General features: G+C 43.5%; 1 protein-coding gene across 9 annotated transcripts in view; it reads right to left on the minus strand.

Annotated features, from left to right (window-relative positions):
* LOC149917001 (uncharacterized) overlaps positions 1-6860 on the minus strand; it is a 515322-nt gene extending 508462 nt beyond the window's left edge. For all 9 annotated transcript variants that reach the window (XR_016468657.1, XR_016468656.1, XR_016468660.1 and 6 more), the window contains exon 1: positions 6002-6860. The gene's annotated coding sequence lies outside the window, so the exon portion shown is untranslated. The remainder of the gene's footprint in view (positions 1-6001) is intronic.
* Positions 6861-9174: the final 2314 nt, after the last annotated feature.

The raw sequence follows: 9174 nt of genomic DNA on the forward strand, positions 1-9174 counted from the left end.
TGGACTGATGATATTTCTGGGTACCTGTTTCTCAGAAGAAAAGAACTCCTACATACCCCAGGAGACTTTGCATTGTTTTGTTTCCATTTTCCATTCAGAAAGATAAAACTGTTCACAGATCACGAAACATTTTCCCTTTTCCCTTTCTGCTCATCCCAACTTTCAGCATTAGTGTAAGGCCTTCAGGTTTTTGGACACTCTCTCATTTTATTTATTAGCTTCAATTGTATTATACTGTGTTATCTCGCAGTCTGATATCTTAGTAAATTAGCTTTCCTCCTCAGATCATTGATGCTATTTTGCTTTTAGGCCCATCTCTCTATACTTTCACCCTTTTTCCCTTCTCCCAGGGCATGGGACTGGGCCGAACCAGCCTGTAAACAATTGACAGCTGATAACCCCTAAATGAGGGTAAGGAGGGATGGACCCAGGTCACTCAGTTGTACTGCTTGCACCTGAGCTCCCTTGGTTAGCCACGCCTTCTCACCTGCTGCTCATCTCCTGGGTTCAGGCCAACGTGGTCTATTCCCACGCAAGCATTCAGAGCTAATGGTTTACCTGGGTTCCAGGACATCTAGACACATGGCCTCTTTCCTATCCCTAAACAGTGCACATCACTTTATCTGCTGAGGGCTGAGTCCTGAACTTTTCTTCAGTGGTGAATTCACATGTCACCACTCTATGAACTGCACTTATGACTCTAGCTCATAATGGTGACACCACATCTCATCAGCAGTAATGATATGATTCAGGAAACTGTCACCTTTAACCTTGTATTGATTCAATAGGTCCTGACAAACTTGCACATGCTGTTCTTTCTGTTTGTGTGAGCATTTGTGTGACCTACCTGGCACAAACTTTGTGATATTCCAGTGTTGCCACCATCGTTGCTAACTCAATGAAGCCAATATTCAGCTCCACACACAGTCCCCTGTTTATATTCTGCCAATCTGCACAGATTAGCTGACTGAGATATTCTTCATTTTGTGGTGTGACAGCTATGCATGGCCATTAGAAACATGGCTTGTATCTCATGTTGCCATTGCCACTGCTGGAATGCACCACCCACCCCCTGTATGTGCTCACATCCACTGCTTGGTCTCCATAGGTGTTCAGCAACTGTTGATGAATGCCCCACGGAGGAACCAGGGAAATCCCTTTGCTTCATATGCACTTTCGTGTCAGACGCCATTTGCCAGACAGCGCTTCTGCTGCCATCTGCCACACAGCAACAAAACGTAATGAAATACTGGTAGGAGGGTTCAACATCTACTGCCATACCACCAACTGTTTTCTTAAGCTGTTGTAGTTGTTCAAAGGCCTGCTGAGGCCAGTAGTGATTCCCAATACAGTAGCAATCTGAGATAGTAAGCTGCGGGTCTTTTATTTGCCTCTGTTTAAAGAAAGGAAGAAAAAGAGCAAGGAGAACACCCAGTTCCAATAAATGGTGCACAAAATCTAAATGGATAACCCACTGTATAACATTCAGAATGGCTGTTCAGTAACATAGCACTGGGGGATAAAGAGAAAACAAGAGGTCTGTTTCACATCTTTCTGTGATGGAAAGGGGAACTGCAAGCATGCAGCCTTTCAGTTCTGTTTCACTAGAGAGAACTCTCTGGAGACAAAAGCTCTGCATTGGGAATAAGCATATTTAAAATACCAAAATCTAATTTGGAAAGCCTTTTTCTTTTAAAAACTGAGTATATCAGCAAGTAGAATTCTACCCTTCACTTTGCCTCTTGCAATTCAGTTGATGTGACCCCTGTGCCCAAGAGCAGCCTTCACACTTACAATAACTACAGAACACATGAACGCACCAAAACAGCCACTGGAAGTGCCATTTGTGACAATCCTGACAAGGAAATTACTAACTTATTTTATGTCAAGTTATATGAGAAATTCAGAATTTCTCAAATACCTCCCTTTCTACTGCCCAGGAAGTACAAAAGACCATAACTTTCAACAAATTTTTGTCAGATACCTTCTGAACAAGGTACAGAGCCACTGTGCTACGTAAATACTGCAGGTTCCCCAGCTTTACTCTGCCATTCACAGCCCAGACAATCCCAGATGAAAGTTTTGTGTCAAAGTTACTACATACAAGCAAATAGGCAAAATGTTTTCAATACAAAATTTCTAATGATAACCAGTATAGGTTTACTAAAGCTGATCATATAGCAGTTAAGTATTCCTAACAAAATTTCACTTTGTATGCAATTTCAATTCACATACAAATCAGTATCTTGTTTGATGTTTCAGTTTAGTTTTCTCCATTTCAGCATCCTTACGTCAACTCAAATAAAAAACCCACCACTTTTTCTTTGTCTGATTATAGCACCTTTCAGATACCTGTACGAGTTTATCCTTGGCTCCTTTCAGTGTCTCAGACATACATCCTCTGAGAGTGTGCTTATGTACACACTTGCTCACACTTCAGACTCCTGTCCCTCAAATCTCTTTTATCTGTATGTTTTTGTGCAGACGAACAGTAACTTCCCAGAAGTGCCTGTAGGATTCTGGCCTGGATTCTCTCCTATGGCTCTGTCCTTCAAGGCCAGCTCAATTTTGTTTCCATTTCTTGGACTCATTCCAATTTGTTCGCCATAACATAAAAGCAAAAGAAATTGACTTTGGTTTTGCTGCAGAAGTCCCTGTCTCGGAGAGTGTAATGTACACTTGACACTACCGATAGAAGACAAAGTATAAAACACAAAACCACCATTGGAACTGGCTAGATTGTTGAAAAATAACTGCTGTACTGATTTCACTACCCTCTGCCTCCAGCACCTAAAACAAACCCTTCCTCTATGCACAATGATGTTCTCCTCCTTATACTTGATTCTGTTGTCTCCTAATTATGTTCCAAGATTAGATGGTGGCAGGGAGCTCCACAGAAAACCCAGGAGGCAACCAAGAACTCCACATCGTGCACAGGGTTTGAGGAATGTGAAAAAGGGGAGACTGGGCTCTCAGTACTTAAAAAAGTACAGAATTTTGCTGAGAATTAGCCTTCCAACACCTCCACAGCAGAGAGAGGAAAAAAAAAAAGACTGTCATCACCTGACAGACTACACAGACGACTAACTACAGCAGCTGGCTAATAATGAGTGTTCTGCAATGCAGTCTTAAAAATGAAAGAGGAATTTATTGGGTTTAATTATTATAGTAGGCTTTTCTCATTGCAAAGGAAATGCATATGTATCTAGGATCAAGGATTCCCTCCCCTCCACAGATTCATTTCTACTTGTATCACTGAAGAGGAAACCTCAAACATTTGCAGGTAAAATGAAAAATCTAGATTTGTTCAACATAGTTAATGAGTTCTGTTTATTTCCTGCTGGCTAGGCAGGGCAAGTACATCTAACAGAGCTGCAAAGCCTTGCTGGCCATTTGTATGGTCATGTAAAGCTTTGACCTATAGAAGTAGTAAAAGGCAACTCCAGTTGCTTCCTTGCATAAATCTTCACCATCAAAACACATCTGAAATTGACAAGTTCCAGTTGACTTCCCTCCCTGGTTTCCATTAATTACAAGCTCTTTTAATTACTACATGCACATAAGGGGTCAAACAACTTAGCTGCTCCTCCAAGATTTAATTACCAAGCACACCCCAACAGAGACCCAGCTTGGCCCAGCGTAGTGAGAGCCACTGCCTCTCACAAGATGCTGTTCACTGATACAAGCCATCTTCAGTACAGCACCATCTTCTGACTGCGCTCAGAAAAGCACAGGAGGAGCAATTACTGCTAGGACTGGGCAGAAGAGCCCCTGTCTTTTGCTCTTCCCATCCAAGAGCAGCCGGTCACCACCCACACAACTGGGGTGCACTGATAACAACAAACACCTTTGCAGCCTTCTGGATGAGAAAAATCCATACTGGTTCTCTCTTCCACTTCTCAGGTTCTCTCCTTGCAACTCCCAGAATATTTAAAAGACTTTTCAGTGGCTCACATACAAACCTCTCAGACTTGCTATGGCATGCATTTTTCTCCCTGAACTACACCCGTGACTGGTGCTGGCACTGGAGAGGACACAGAGAGCCACTGCTGATGGCCAAGCATCTCCAGACCACCTAACACCCAGCAGGGTGGCACACAGACCTGTGCTACAGACACTTCCAGGCCAGCAGCAGTATTTGCTAGAGGTCATCAAGTCCATGAGAAAGAACCAGATGTGCATGTTCTGCTAAATTCAAGACGAAAACTTTTTGTTATCTCTAACTAGTGCTCAAAAGAAGAGTTTGGACTGAATTACTGCCTCAAGAAAATTTGGGTCTATCACCTGCATTAGATCAGAAGTGGCTTAACCCAACTCTCCCCTTGCAGGCAAACTTTTTCTGGCAGTCCTGCAATAAAGGTCCAGCTGCCCTGTCTGACTCAACTCTCAGCCTGCAAAACAACTAACGAGGGCAGGTGACAGACCAGCTCTGTCCACATCAAACATAGCAATGCATTTAGAAGCCAGAAACAGTGCAAATCATTTCTTGCTCTTCATGGTATGCTCTTCTATACCTCACGTATTGCAAGAGCACCAAGCAATGACATACCCCAGACAAAAGCCAGGCAATAACAGATAAAGTGAGCCAGTGCTACTCAGTCACCTCTGAACAGTGTATCCAGCCTAAGTGGAATCCTATTGAGAAAATACTGCTCTCTAAACATTCAAAATGAGCTCTGAGTAGCAGCTTTATGGATCTCAGACTGCAGTACAATAAGCAGCACATGCAGAAGCCACTACAGTCTATTTGGAAAAATATTAAGACTTTCTGGTAGGGGGACCTTCAGCAGACACTAAGCCTGAATTTACCATCTGACCCTTCAGTTCTCTGCTCCAGAAGAAGTCATCGGTCCTTGGCTTCTTCATAACAGCTGTGTTCATACGTGAGTATGGTATTTCGAAAAAAAAAAAAAAAAAAAAAGAGCACAGAATGCATCTCAGCAACAGTTCAAAACTCTCATCTGCTGTTTTACTGTTTCCCACTATTCCTCCATTAAAAAAAAAAAAAAAAAAAAAAAAAAAGCAATGTTCATCACCTACATAGAAGAGGAGAAGAATCTGTAATACCTGTAATAAAGGCTGCTAAGAGAATAATTTGGAGCTGTGAAGAGAGATCAATAAATACATTTGGAGATGCATTCAGTCACCACCCCTCAGAGCTAGGGAGAATTAAAAACAAATTAAAAACTATGCACTTATCTCCTAATCATTCAAATATAAAGTAAAGAACAATCATACAGCAAAAAGTTGTGAGGAGAAAATGGACTTTCCCGGACCCTTTAATGCTAATCTTATAGCAATTATCTCACAAATAACCCAAAATCTTCACTACACTCTAAACCGCTAGTTATAGTTTCACAAAGCAACAGAACCCCGTCCTCATTGATCATCTCAGCACAGTTAGCATTTGATTCATGAAGCTGTGCCTCAGGTTGTCAAGAAGAGAACTGTTTCTTAATTAATAATAATGAGCTCTAGCTCAGGAGCCTCACACTTGTAAGACCCCCAAGGAGCACCAGCTGATGTAGGAATCTCAGTGGGCAACTTCTATTCAGCCTAAAGCAGAACCACTAAGAGATTAGCAAGAACTTTTAAAGCAGATGTTCTTTGATGTTTGTCTATTTTATTATCGACATCATCAAAAAACAAACAAACAAACAAATAATAATAATAAAAAAACAGCCACCTTTCTGGGTTTTGCCAAAGTGTTTGCTACCATAAAACTACCTCAAAGTAATTTTATTCCTAACTTGAACTGCCATAGCTTGGAAATAAGCTATCATATGCTAGTGAGAAACAGTTCACTGTATCTGGGGAAACAAAACTCTTTTTTTTTCTGTAGCAGAATCTGAGAAAAGGAAGAGGAAGAACGAGGCCGTTATATAAGCAAATAGCACAATGCAAAAACCTTTCATCACAAATGCAGAGTGCATGACAACTGAACACTCAAGTGAGGCAACTGTCCTGTCTTCTGGTTCAGGACATGCAGCATGTTACATACCTCGGATCGCCTGTTTGCAGAATTAAGCACACCAAACTACAGGCAGCTGATGCTGGGTCAGAATTCTATCACTAGCTCCATTCCCAGAGATCCACCAGTAAAAACTCCATGCCTGCCAGCAAGCCTGGCGCTCAGCAGTGTGCTTGGATCCAACTGCATGCTGGGGCCCAAGCAAGGAAAAGCATCGCCTTTTGATCTGAGTGTTTGTGTTTGCAATTCGCCCAGGCTCAGGCCAGAGGAAGGGTTGTGCTCCCCCAAAGCCTCCCTTAGAGTCCATCAGGTCCTGTTTAACTCGTGATGAAATAAACACCAACATACTCTGGTTGACTGATGCTGTTGAAAGCGAAAGGAAAATGAACTGGCATCCACCGAGCATCCCAAGCACCAGGACAAGAAAATGAAACATGTTTTCTTCCTCAGAACTGAGCACATTTTTTTTTTTTTTTTTTCTTTCTCTATTCTTGTTATTTACAGGGAGAGAGTAGCAACCATTTAAAAGTGCCAGGAAGCTTTTAGTCCTTTCAATAGCACACGAATCACACCCACGTCCAGGAACTGCTAATCTTTCCCTGGGATCCAGCTCCACCAGCCCTGTACAACATCAGGCATCTCAGCTCTGCCTCGTAGGTTGAAAAACTCCCCCAAGCGCTGCGTCCCTCAACAACATCAGTCCAGCATCCTTTCTCCAGGAATCCCAAGAACATCAGCAGGCCAAATTCCAGGTGTTGTTGCACAACCCTTCCCCTACATCTATGCACGCTTTTTCCTCTCGACAGGACTAGCGCTTTCTGCCCGCTCCCCCCAGCGCAGCGCACAGCTCCACGTGGCCGTCGGAGCGCACTCAAAATGGCGGCGGGCCGCTCCGACCGTTAGGTGGCAACGGTCCGCCGGCTGCGCGAGGCGCTGCTGAAGCGCTGACGGCCGCGCGCCCGGTCTCGTCTAGCGGGCAGCAGCTGCACGCACGCGGCTCCAGAGCGAGGTGCGGAGGGCACACGCGGCTGGCGGGGCAGCTGCAAGGCAGCGGGTGCAGCTGTTTGGGGAAGCGCCCGTTGCAAAGTTACTCATAGCTTGTTACCTTGTATACAGGTTAGCAGTAATGCCGATGGATGGCAGCTCGCCCTGCCTGCGGAGATGTGGAGCTTGCACCCGGGTTGTGCTCCCGTGACCTCGCTGTGATGAGCGCTGGCTTGGCTGCCCTCATAGTGCCTAATGTACTCCCAGGGATCACAGAAGTTCCAGGATTGCCTCCAGCAAAGCCACAGGCGTCAGCCTGCTGCAAAAAGATCTTTATGAAGCAAAACAAAGTGCAGAGACCCTTCCAGCTTCCAGTACTCACTGGCCCCAGTGCTGCTGGTGACAAGGCTCTCCAGTCAGTTGTGCCCAGCTGTTGCTGCCATCAAAAACAGCACATAACTGCAGGGCCACCAGTGCTGGGTGGATCTCCATGAAGCAGCCCACACCCCATTCCTTTCACAGGACAGAAGCTGACAACATGACTTTAGTCAACAAGGATTGCGATACAAAAGGAAGCTACAGGGAAGAAGGGGACAGACGCTTAAGCAGGGTCTGTGGTGATAGGTTAAGAGAAAATTGTTTCCAACCTAAAGAGGGGAGATTTAAGTCAGGTATAAAAGGAGTCCTTTAGAAGAAGGGCGGTGAGGCACTGGAACAGGTTACCCAGAGATGTGGTGGATGCCCCATCCCTGCAGACATTCAAGGCCTGGATGGACAGGGTTCTGAGCAACCTGGTAGAGCTGTGCATGCCCCTGCTCACTGCAGTGGAGCTGGAGAAGATGACCGTTAAAGGTCCCCTCCATCTCTGAGTATTCTATGATTCTAAGGAACCACGTCTGTGGAACAGACACGGGACTGAAAAGTGACTTCCTTGGTTCCAGGAGCAAGTCAGTTCATTATCAGTCTCTACTATCAAAACACTTCCTTCTGTCAGCTGTTGTCATGTGAAGAAAAGAAACCTTTTCCATGTCCATGGATCATTATAGAAAAGAGAATCAAGGAAGTTATTAACAATAATCAAACAAGTGTCAAGACCATATGTCTTGACAAAGGCTAAGGAACTTGCCTGGAAAAAGCTTTTTTTTTCCTTCTTCTTTTTTTTTTTTTTTTTTTTTTGAGGATGGGAAAAGATTCAGAACTTTTTAAAGTAACTGGACTGATACCTGTATATAGCAATAAATTACAAAATTCATTAAAATGAATTTATTTTGCTAACAGCCAGAGGGACTGGAGATGCGTGGCAGGTGATAGTCTGTGTATGTGTAAGAGAGTGTTCTATAAAGGAAAAAAGACAAGGGATTAACCTAGTCACATCCACAGAGCTGCAGCATCTCAGCTGCCTCGCTCCTCCATTCTTCCAACTCAGGTCAGACTGGGCACGTAATCAAACTGGAGATGTGAAAGGGGAAGAAGTGATGATTATCTAAAAGTGTGGTCAAAATACTTCTGTAGGCAGAATACAGCTTGAAAGACTGAAAAAAAATCATCCCCAACATTTTTATTTTTGTTGTTAACAAATATATACACATACCTACAGCTGTGCTCCAGCTTGGCTAGGTACATTTTGCATATATACTTCTTTTAGAATGAATAAGCTTACAAATGCTCAGTCTTGTTGTCTGTGGCAGATTTTGTAAGAGTAGAAAGGGGAGACAAATGTCTGCTTACAAGAGGCAGGTATATGCCTAGGAACACAGTGCTGTTAGCAAGTGCCTAAACTCTAACATGCATTGTTCTATAGATGGGGCAGGTACAGCTATTAAGATTTCTACCTCTGGTCTTGGAGTTACTACAGCCTCAGGTTAGCCTGCACTGTATTCTGCTGCACAAAAGACATGCTGATTGCAAGTCCAGTCCTTTCTTCAAGAGACTTTTTCACAAAATTTGGCATTAAAGCTTTTTTATGCAGCTTCAGTAAGGCAGCTTATTTCCTTTTTTTGTGCTTATTTGGTAGAAAGTATGCACCGTACTAAAGCACACTGGAAACACATAAAAGAAAAGTCCATCACTACTTTAAAAATGACCCCAAAACTCCCTCTACTGGATTCAGCCTGAAAAACATCTATTATTGTTCAGAGTGGTGCACAGATAGAATGGTAGAAACGACATTTGCTGAATACCATGCTGTATTTCCATAGAGCTTGCTGTAAAATTAATGC

The sequence above is a fragment of the Phasianus colchicus genome, chromosome 8, assembly GCF_987193195.1.
Source record: "Phasianus colchicus chromosome 8, bPhaCol1.hap1.1, whole genome shotgun sequence".
Taxonomy (NCBI): domain Eukaryota; kingdom Metazoa; phylum Chordata; class Aves; order Galliformes; family Phasianidae; genus Phasianus; species Phasianus colchicus.